The sequence below is a fragment of the Neomonachus schauinslandi genome, chromosome 10, assembly GCF_002201575.2.
Source record: "Neomonachus schauinslandi chromosome 10, ASM220157v2, whole genome shotgun sequence".
NCBI classification, from domain to species: domain Eukaryota; kingdom Metazoa; phylum Chordata; class Mammalia; order Carnivora; family Phocidae; genus Neomonachus; species Neomonachus schauinslandi.
The window spans coordinates 61,175,850-61,186,923 of NC_058412.1; positions in this window are offsets into that span (position 1 = coordinate 61,175,850).

An 11,074-nucleotide genomic window follows, 5' to 3' on the forward strand; every position below is an offset into this window, starting at 1 on the left:
GGGGAGAATGACCTTTTGGGTATCTAGAAATGTCTTCATTTTATCATCACAGTTGTTTTTGAATTACAGATTTATAGGTGGGAAATCTGTTTGCCTCTTAATTTCTTCATTGTTCCCTAGCTTCCAGGTTTGCTTTTGAGAAGACAGGTTTCATTCTGATTCCTCATCTTTTTAAAAAAATTTTTATTTAAATTCAATTTAATTAACATATACTGTATTATTAGTTTCAGAGATTCATCAGTTGCATACAACACCCAGTGCTCATTACTTCAAGTGCCCTCCTTAATGTCCATCACCCAATTACCCCCTCCCCCACCCCCCTCCACTCCAGCAACCCTCAGTTTGTTTCCTAGAGTTAAGAGTCTCTTATAGGGGGTGCCTGGGTGGCTCAGTTTGTTGGGCATCTGCCTTCGGCACAGGTCATGATCCCAGGGCCCTGGGATCAAGCCTACATCGGGCTCCCTGCTTAGCGGGGAGCCTGCTTCTCCTTCTCCTCCCCCCACTCATGCTCTCTCTCTCTCAAATAAATAAATAAAATCTTAAAAAAAATAGTCCCTTATGATGTGCCTCCCTCTCTGTTTTCATCTTATTTTATATTTCCTTCCTTCCCCCTATGTTCATCTGTTTTGTTTCTTAAATTTCACATATGAGTGAAATCATACGGTATTTGTCTTTCTCTAACTAATTTCACTTAGCATAATACCCTCCAGTTCCATCCATGTCATTGCAAATGGCAAAATTTCATTCTTTTTGATGGCTGAGTAATATTCCGTTATATATATATACCACATCACCTTTATCCATTCATCTGTTGATGGACATCTGGGTTCTTTCCATATTTTGGCTATTGTGGACATTGCTGCTATAAACCTTGGGGTGCATGTGGCCCTTCGAATCACTATGTTTGCATCCTTTGGATGAATATCTAGCAGTGCAATTGCTGGGTCATACTGATTCCTCATCTTATGTCATACACTTTGTTTTCTCAAAGCTTTTTGAATTTTCTATTTATCTTTATTGATCTGTAATGTCATGGTGATGGGCCCTGGTGTGATGAGATTTTAACTGATAAATTTTGGGGATATTCTGTGGAAACTAAATCCAGAGCCTCCTGATCTTCAGCTCTGGAAGATTTTCTTACTAATGTTTTGATAATTTCCTCTTCAACAATTTTTTTGAACATAAAAGCATGAACAAAAAAACCATTTTTTCTCTCTGGGATCTCTGTCATTTGGATATTGGCCCTTTTAGATGTTCTTACCTATTTTCACATGTCCTTGCCATTTTTTCTTTAATTTCTTCTAAGAAGTTTATTTTTTCTTTTACTTTTTTTTTAAGTTTCAGCTAACATATTTTCACTTTCCAACATCTATTTCTTCTTCTCAGAATGTTTGTTCTGTAAAGTAGTTTCTTCTCCTGTCTCAGAGGACACTGATTACAGTTTTCTTTTTTTAAGTTTCTTCTAATATCTATATTGTCTTTGTTTTCTCTAAGTTTTTCTGTGTTTTATTTTGATTATTTCTTTTAGCCTTTTTCAACATTCATGCTTAAGGCTTTCTTCAGACATCTATGATTGATCTTAAACTAAGCACTCATTGAGAGAAGAAATCTAAAAAACTGATAGAAATCCTGTGGGTTTCACTCTAGATGAAAAAGTAGCAAACCTCTGATTTCATTCAGGGACCACAAAATGTTATTATCCTTAGATCTTTTCTCATAAGACTTTGGAGAAGACTCTGTCAAGCAGATGAAGGGGGTTAGGGGTGTCTCTCTATTCTTAATGTTTATATAATATAATATAATATAATATAATAATATAATGTAATATAAGTAATATATGTGTGTGTGTGTGTGTTTGTGTAGTTTCTCTAGAATTTTTATGTTTGGAAGGGTTCTTCCACTTTATATCTGCCTGTCAAATTTCTTAGAATTTTTGCTGTTTATTTTTACTCATATTTCTTGGATAAGGCCATTTCATGTTTATGTCTAATTTGTGAATGAATTTATTATTCCCCCATATCATTTTCTCTCATCATTTTGATCTTTTTCTTTGACATTTAAGAACAGTTTATATCTTAAGGTTATTAACCTTATGTGTATACTGATAGTTCCTTTCAATTTAATTTTTATTCTTCTTTGATTATGGTATATTTTGAAGTAAATAGATGTTTTATTTTTGTCTTTTCAGACTTTTCAGTGTTATTCTTTATAGTTTATGACCTTGACGTCATGTTAAAAATTATCTTATCCATAGCATATAAGTGAAAATGCCTTTCTGTATTTCCTCCCAGCAACTCTATTATTTTATTTCCTTAATGTATACATTTACCTTTTTTTTTTGTTGGAACTTACATACCTAATTTTACTTATTCTTACCTCCCAAATTAACAACTGTGTCAATCAAATTAATTAAATAACCCATCTTTTCCCCAGTGATTTCAAAAGTTACCTTTATTTTGTCATTAATTTACATGGATTTTATTTCACTGTTTTCATTCTCTGTTCATCGTCCAGTATCATACTGTTTTAATTATTGTGGTTTTATAATACATTTTTATATTCTTCCTCTTTTTCAACAGTTTTTTCTTATCTATTTTTATGCCAGATGAACTTTTTTAAAAATTACTTATTTGATTTGAAATGTACTATATTTAAAGGCAGATTAGAGAATTGATATCTTAACAGAACCCATCATATAATATAGTCCTTTTTTATTACTTTTAATGTTACCATGCTCTTATTAATAGCTTTTTGGTATATTCAGTAATTTATTGAAGACAGAGGACAGTTTGGCTTGCAGAATGTGATTTATTAGACTTGTAAAATAAGCTACTATCATGGGAATAAATTATGCCAAATATCAAGGCCAACTTAAAAGAGTAACTTTTCACAAATCTTATATGTAGTCACATGTTTAAACTGTAGAGATCCTAAAATGGGTATATTTCTCTTCCGATGGCAACATCATTCAAAACCTGTGTTGGCTCATTCCTCCTATCATCACTGTAACAACCCACAACTCATGCTAAGCAGTGGAAAGCATTACCAGGAGAGATGGGAACCAAACATGTGCCCCTTATTTACAGATGCTTTTCCTTGGAGGAATAATTTTTTGATTTTTGGCTTACCCTTAAGGATTCTTGTTATACTCTGATATGCAAATACATCTAGTCAGAACTTGAAATTTTTTATTTGGATTAGAGGCAGAATCAAAGCTGTGTATCAAGAATGCTACTCAGACTTCTAACTGTAAATCCCCCAACTGACCATCAATACATATAGAAAATACCAGGTCTACGTAGACCTTTCTTTCTTTCTTTTTTTCATAGACTCTAATTTTTAGAGCAGTTTTAGGTTCATAGAAAAATTGTGAGGAAGGCACAGAGATTTCCCATGCCCCCCTCCCCTCACATATGTAAGGCCTCTCCTATCATCAGCATCGCCCACCAAAGTGGTACATTTTTTGTGATTGATGAACCTACATTGACACATCATTATCACCCCAAGTCCAGAGTTTACATTAGCATTCACTCTTGGTGTTGGACATCCTATGGGTTTTGATAAAGCTATAGTGACATGGATCCCACATTATAATATCATATAGAATAGTTCACTGCCCTGGAAATCTTCTATGCTCTGCATAGACCTTTCTTGATAAACACTGAGCAGATTTTAAGTTCCAACTCCAATATACTCCAATCACATAACAAGAAAATCAAATATTTGAAACTAAAAGGGAATATAAGTTATCAATCAGGAACATACTAACTATAACAGATATCTGCTGAAAGAGGAGAAGATACTACTCAAGGAGCAAAGGGAGAAAGGAACCCAGGGCAAATAGGAGAGAGGAGAGATGTACACCCTAAGAATTGGCTGCAGAGCTGAGTACCAGTGGTGCTCAACTCAATTCTTTGTAATTCATCCTTCTAAGCCTCTTCAGACACTCTGCAGAATACCTCCATATATTCTAATTGTGGAATTCCACTCAAAATTCCTTAAAATGAATATATAACTGATCATACCTCTTCTACTGCCTGTTGACAAGCATAACGCAGCTGTATGTCTCAGACTATGTAAGCATGGCTCAGGATTCTGGCTTGCAAAGGTTATTTTATTTAAATTCCCTTTTCACCAAATTCTTTTAAAAGAAAGTATTTAGATGGAGTTTTGTTGTTGTTGTGTGTGTTTTTTGTTTTTTTTTTTTGTTTTTTGCTTTCTTTATTTTTCAGCAGAGCTGTTGCATAACACAATTGGTTTTGCATGCTTTATGGGAAAGCAGGCCACCTTCCTTCATAAAGGGTGAGGGCACTGATGTGCCTTCCAATCACTTGATTCTATTGTTCTAAGCAGTCCTTTCAATGTTTTTGGCAGGCTCGGGCTTCTGTGCTACCATGGCCTTATTTTATTATTGTTTGGAGGGAAGTGCAGTGTGATTATCCATTCTTCCTTCAGGCAGAGCAAGCCATCTGGAATGTTTATTAAGCCCGCCGGCTGATCAGGAGGCTAGAACTCTAGTGATATACATGAACATGGGTTGTGCTACATCATCACGCCTTTGTTCCTCCGATGATGTAGCATGCAGAGAGGGCCCTGCTAATGGATTTAGAGCACTTCACAGTGGAGGTGCCATAGGCTGAATGGAGGAAGAGATATTTTTGGCCTCTGGATAATTGACTGGAGGATGGTAGAAAAAAAAGTTTAACGTAAAGCAAGAAGGCTTCAAAACTTTTAAATGTTTAATTTGGGGTAGTAGAAGGGCAGGTGATCAGCAAGAGGTTTGAGGAGCGGCCTTTGAAGCCCACATCTTTGTGATGAGGTCATGCCCCCCTAAGCCTGTCTGTCACTCTGTGTAAAAAGATCAGTCGAGCTTGTCCAGAAATAAAATGCTACTATTCTAATTTTAAAATTTAGGCATTCCCAGCCTACACTAAGCAGTACTTATATTTCTTTCCTTTTATTAGTGTCACTGCGAAGAAAGAGGAACATTCTTCCTTTGCTATAAATTTTGGTCTGTAATTGTTGAACATATTTTTTGCAGGAAGGCAAAGTTTGTCTCTTCGTGCTTTCGCTGTTTGTAAAATGAGTGTTTGTGGAGCTGGGAAGAATAATTTATAATGAGACTTTGGGTTGTTTTTTTTTTTTTCAATTTAATTTGGATTTTACACTGAGTCAACTTTTCAGTCAATTATAGAACTATGATTAGTTACCAGTCACTTAAATAAGCACCTTTTAAAAATAGACCTATAAAAATGATACAGGGACTAATCACGGATGTGAGCAAATCTTATGTGGGGCCACCCAAAGCTTAATAGGAGGAAAGAAAAGATGGTTGAGGAAATAAAACCTGTATTTGGCTAAATCACAAGATATGTTAGTTATCCAACCTGCTGAATAAATCTGCCCCGGGCTGGTTTATGTCAGTGCACAGAATATGCTATCAATAGAGCCTTTACTAAATCCTTGACGACAGAAATGAGTAATTTACCTTTATATGAAGAGGAATGTAGCAGGTTGAGGAGCTCTGTGTAAAGCATCAACTGTCTGATTTTACAGTTTGTGTCTATTAATCTACACATATGTAAATATATATGTTTAAAGTTGGACATATTGACAGAGATGTGGTTATATATATTGCATATATATGTGTGTGTGTATCTATATATACACATACACTTAGAAGAATATATGTATATAACATGTATATAGATAGATAGACATTCATCTCCCTGTATTTTTCTCCATAGTCAAATTAGGGACATCTAATCTACTCCACCAGAAGTCAGAGCCATACTAATATTACAGAGGGAGCTAATCCTACCAGACACATATGTCAGTTGTCTATTGTTACGATAATGATGCACAATAACTATCACTCCCCTGAATACTTTAGCTATTCATTATTGCTTATGAGGCTTATGAGGCTATGGATTCACTGGGTAGTACTGGTCCAGTAGGGCTCACGCATGTCTCTGAGATCAGCTGCAGGTCAGCTAGGTGGCTTTGTAATTGTAGCTGTTTCTGTCACACGTCTGGAGCCTCAGCTGGGAAAACTTGGCTGACTTTCTTCTGCCTCTGGTCTCTTTCCCTCCAGTAGGCTAGATTGGGCTTGTTTTATAGCAAGAGACAGCAGGGCTTCCCGGGGTCTAGATTTTGAATTGGCATGCTGTCACTCCTACCATTTTCTGTTGGTCAAATCAAGTCACAAAGCCAGCCCAGACTCAGGAAGTAGACACCACTTCATGATGGGAAGAGATGCAAAGTCACCATATAAAAGGGTATGGGGGTAAGAGGGCTGGAGATCGCTCCTGCCTCACTGCACTCAGTTTGTGGAAATCAGGATGAGAACACTTGCCTTCAGTTCTGTCACCATTTCTAACACACTTTGCTGTTCCTTCGGACATTAAATAATGATATACAAATGTTTGTCCCTGAACCCCAGTAAACCATATACAAATTGCAAGTATCAAACTTCTCAACACAAGATCCAATGTATATAATGACTGTTGACCATAATCTTGGTCCTCTCTATACTAGGTAGAAACTGAAGATTCACCAGTTGAAATTATTGGGTATGCTATGCCCAGAAAGTCTAGGAAATGTCATTAAGTTCAGTTCTCTTCTTAAGACTTTCTTAAACTAATTAAGCTTCTACTTAAAACTCTGAAGAATAATATTTTGGTTTCACTTATAACCTCTTTCTGCCCCACTGTCCTCATCTATAAATATTAGTGCATCTGACTGTGGGATTCCAAGGAGTTAAGCCTTCTTCCACTAAAATTCCATTATTTCATTTGTTATTAGCAGTCCTCTTCTAGATTTTTTCCTGGCCTCTGTAACCAGGCGCAGCAATTTTCCTCCTCCATGCAGTGTGTGGAAAAGCATTGATTAAAAATATTAGACCAATAAAAACAAACAACCTCAGAATGGGTTGTTAACTATTGAAATTTGGTTTAATCTGTGTCTTTATATTTGAATTGACTGCAGCTCACCAATTATCCAATTAACATGTAAACCAGTGTACTTCTTGGAGAAAAGACATGAAGTAAGGGGTAAGACAATGTCCCTTGGAGGCAGGTTTTATATGTCTACATTATGGCCTCTTAGTATTCTATTCATAAGGAAAAGCTTTACAGACTATGGAAGTCAAAAGATTGCCTGCTATCTTCCAGAACATGAAGGGTTTGTATGGAATCCAACATACTCAGGGGTAAAACTCAGCCAACTTTCAGTTTATTTAGTCTGAAAAAAAAAAAAGACCTGTTTAATTTCAGTTTAATTTTCTGGAGAAGTCCTGATATGATCTACATACCCCTTGCTTCTCCAAACCTTTTGCTTTTGACTTTCTTTTTCTATGTGTACTAGATGTCAAGTATTTATTCAGTGCTTTGACATTCATGTACCAAGCCAGGTGGACAAAAATCCAACAATTTACATGGAAGAGTCCGGAGAGTAAGGGTCCTGATTGATGGAGAGATGGATAGACTAACAGACGACAGACTTGGGTAAAGTTCCGTGTGGAGGCTAGATCATAGAGAGAAATAATGGGACCAGTAAAACCCTGTATTATAAGCAAAGGTCAAGTCTGCCATCCAGGCAGGCCTAGTAACAGAGTGTTAACAGTGATTCTGGGTATAACCTGATAGTAGTTGTCACGTCTAGTCTGCTCCAGCCACTCTGTTAGCCTCTTAGGGCAACAAGGACAAGGAGGTCATAATTTCCTAATGGAAAATACTCCAAAATTAGAAGGCATAATACCTATGGCCTCAGTCAACTTTACTGTGGTATCCTACTCTCCCTCCTCCAATCCAAACAAACCTATGAGAAGGGGCTAGTTTGCTCCTGACTATGTGAGTGTGAAGATGGAACTCACTGGTCCATCCAATTCCCCTGGCTTCAGAGGCAAGCACACCTGAGTGCCAGATGCACTGGTGCATGCCATAGCTCTGGCTCTCACTCTATTGACAAGATGGTGAGGTGGTTTCTACTTCAGCTATAGTGTGAGTAAAGGGAATGAGGCTTCAGCTTGAAGCATGACTTCTTGGGACGCTATCAGAGTTGAGCTCTGTGGAGTCTCAGCTGAGACCATTATAGTCGGGATGGAAATAGCAGATCAGTGGAAGAGGAAGGTCACTCTGGAGTTGGGATGTATGTGGGGAAGAGGAAGTCTGTAAGTCTGTTTCACTGCAGAAACCAGGTTGGATATTGGGGTATCAAGATTTGAGGAATAGTGTTAATGAGACAGTATTGATATTCGCAGCTTTTAAACCCTGAGACTTTTGCATTACCTGAATTTCAATCTTGAGTCTGTGAGGTATTTTCACTTTCACTTTACTAGTGAAGAAACAGAGGCTCAGAGATGTTAGGTGATTTGCCCAAGCCACGTGGTTGAGATTTGAGGCCAGTTTTCTTGTGATTCTGAAGGCTGAACACTGCTAGAGCCAGAGACTCTTCCCCCTGCCTTGGGGTATTTGTGTTGAGTTCTGAGTCATGCTGCTAGAGTCCGTTCCCGTGTTCTCTCCACCAATGTGTGTCTCTGCGTGTGTAGCATTAATTCACCTACATTTTTAACCTTGATAGCCAAAATACATTAGCAGTTGAATTAGGAACAATGTCTGAACCTTTGCTTCCTAGTTTGTAGGAAGCGAATATTGGTCTTTATAATCTATAAGGTCATTTCTTACATTTTTTTACCCTATGAACATTTTGATTCTTCTATTGGTAATGAAGCCAGCCACTTACTAACATATCCTTAATAGTTAACTTTCATTTCTGCAAGGCCTAAAGCATCTATCCAGAACCACCATCAGAAAGCTCTCTCTAGGACTGCAGTCTGGCAGATGTGTCTCCCCTCAGCCTATACTACCCGAGAACCTATGATTGACCAAACATAGTGTGAAGTACACAAAGCACATTCCAGTTCTAAAAGAGGTTATGGATCTTACTAGATACACAGCAGTGCAAGTAACAGTGGGTTTGTTTGAATGTTCATGTGACCTGTTGAAATAGATACCTAACTATTCTGAGACGGAAGGTCTTTAGAATCTAGAATAGTAATCAAAAGTTTCAAGGTGGTTGGGAGGGAGTAGACTTAAGTGAATCCTGAAGGATGGATTGTTAATGAAGGGAAGACCATTGTGTGGGATTTTCTAACAAGGGTAACAGTTCTGGCAGATTTAAGAAAGATGGCAATTAGAAACCCTGCCCGGATGGTGGTATATATTAAACGGAGGGGCCCGAAGCCAGTGTACTTCTTAGAGAAAAGACATGGAATAAGGGGTAAGACAATGTTCCTTGCAGGCAGGTTTTATATGTCTACATTATGGCCTCTTAGTATTCTATTCATAAGGAAAAGCTTTACAGCCTATGGAAGTCAAAGGATTGCTTGCTGTCTTCCAGAACATGAAGGGTTTGTATGGAATCCAACAATGAATTGTCTAACATCTCCATAGTGGGCAAGCAAGGATCAGATGAGAAAATGCGTGGTAGGAGAGAAGCCCTGAAAGATGGAGCCATGGTTCATGTGGGATCCATTACTTCATGTATTCATTCAGAACATAATACATTGATATTTTTATGTCTAAGGGTCCAGAATTTAAGAAGAAATAATATTGACTAGATGACTAGTTAATCAGGGACCTTATAGCTTTGTAAGTCTATATTATAAACAGCAAAGAGTAGGTTCTACTTTTTAAAAGGCGAATCTGCAGGCTAGGAGTTGCAGGATGGTTGAAGCACCAGAGTCTTATATCCCACCCTACAAGAGAGGAAGTCGAGCGTTTGTTTCTCTAACATTTCATTGTTTCCCACTCCCCTTCATTTATACCCCTCCCCTCAATACTTCCTAAGCATTTCTGCTGTATACATATATGCATTGAACAATTAGGAGAGACTGACTTTTTTAGGAGTAGATAAATTGCCAGACAGTATTTCTCCTGCTAATTCCTATAGGTAAGAAAGATTTGGTGGAAGAGGCCATGTTCTATTTCAAGGGCTGACGGATAAATAATATTGATCTGAGTTTGATTGAGGCAATGGGGCATCCACTTGCTGGTTAGATTAACCCCAGGTGCGCATTCCCTCTATCTATAGGATTTAACCCAGATCATGTTTTCTATATAAAGGCAGCAGTTAAGTGAAGAATTAGTGAGATTTAATAATTCATAACCTCTTCACTGGAAATAATGAAGTTTCCTCTGGCTTGAGAGTGTGTTTGTCAAGATTGGAAAAATCACTCCTGAAGCATTTCTAAACAGTTGCATTGGAAATTGCCCCTGTAACAGACAGGGCCATCTCTTTTAATCTGTATGTGAATATACCACAAAGAAAGGGCATTGTACAGGGGGGCTTTTTCACCTAGGGAGGAGGTTTGGGAGTACAAGACATTGATTTGTTGGACATCCTGCAGAACTATCCTGTATTATCCTAGACTGTCCTGTATCCCTCATATAGTAATTTATGTACTATCCTGCAGTTGACAAATCTGTTTCCTTAAAAATATAAATAAATATGCACAAACAATGAATCATGGAACACTACATCAAAAACTAATGATGTAATGTATGGTGATTAACATAACAATAAAAAAGTAAAAAAATATAAATAAAATAACTAAAGAAGTTGTGCTCAGACAAAAGCAGGATCCGGACTATATTTGACATACTAGAAGCATGATAGGGTATGATAGCATTCCTAGAGGGGCACGTCTAAGACAGTAATGTTGCTGACTATCTGACCAAAGTATGTCAGTCTGAATTGTTTTCAAGTATCCAAAAACCATCAGTCCTCAGCCAGATTGAGAATGTGCCTGTAGTTGGGGATCATTCTAAGCTTCTCGAGGAGCAAGTCCAAATGAGTAAGCCTGAGAATCAAATTTCAGTAAGAAGGCAACTTCTGCTAAGGAACAGAACCATGGTCAGGATGGAAAGCATGAGGCTGGCCTGTCTGGCCTTAGCCTGGGCATCCACAGCACCAACAGTCCTGCCTCCTCTTCAGACCGACCACGAAGCTGCAGAGGTAAAGTAAAACAAAACCAAATAGCGTTTCTATTCCCTTTACAGGCAAATAAAATCCA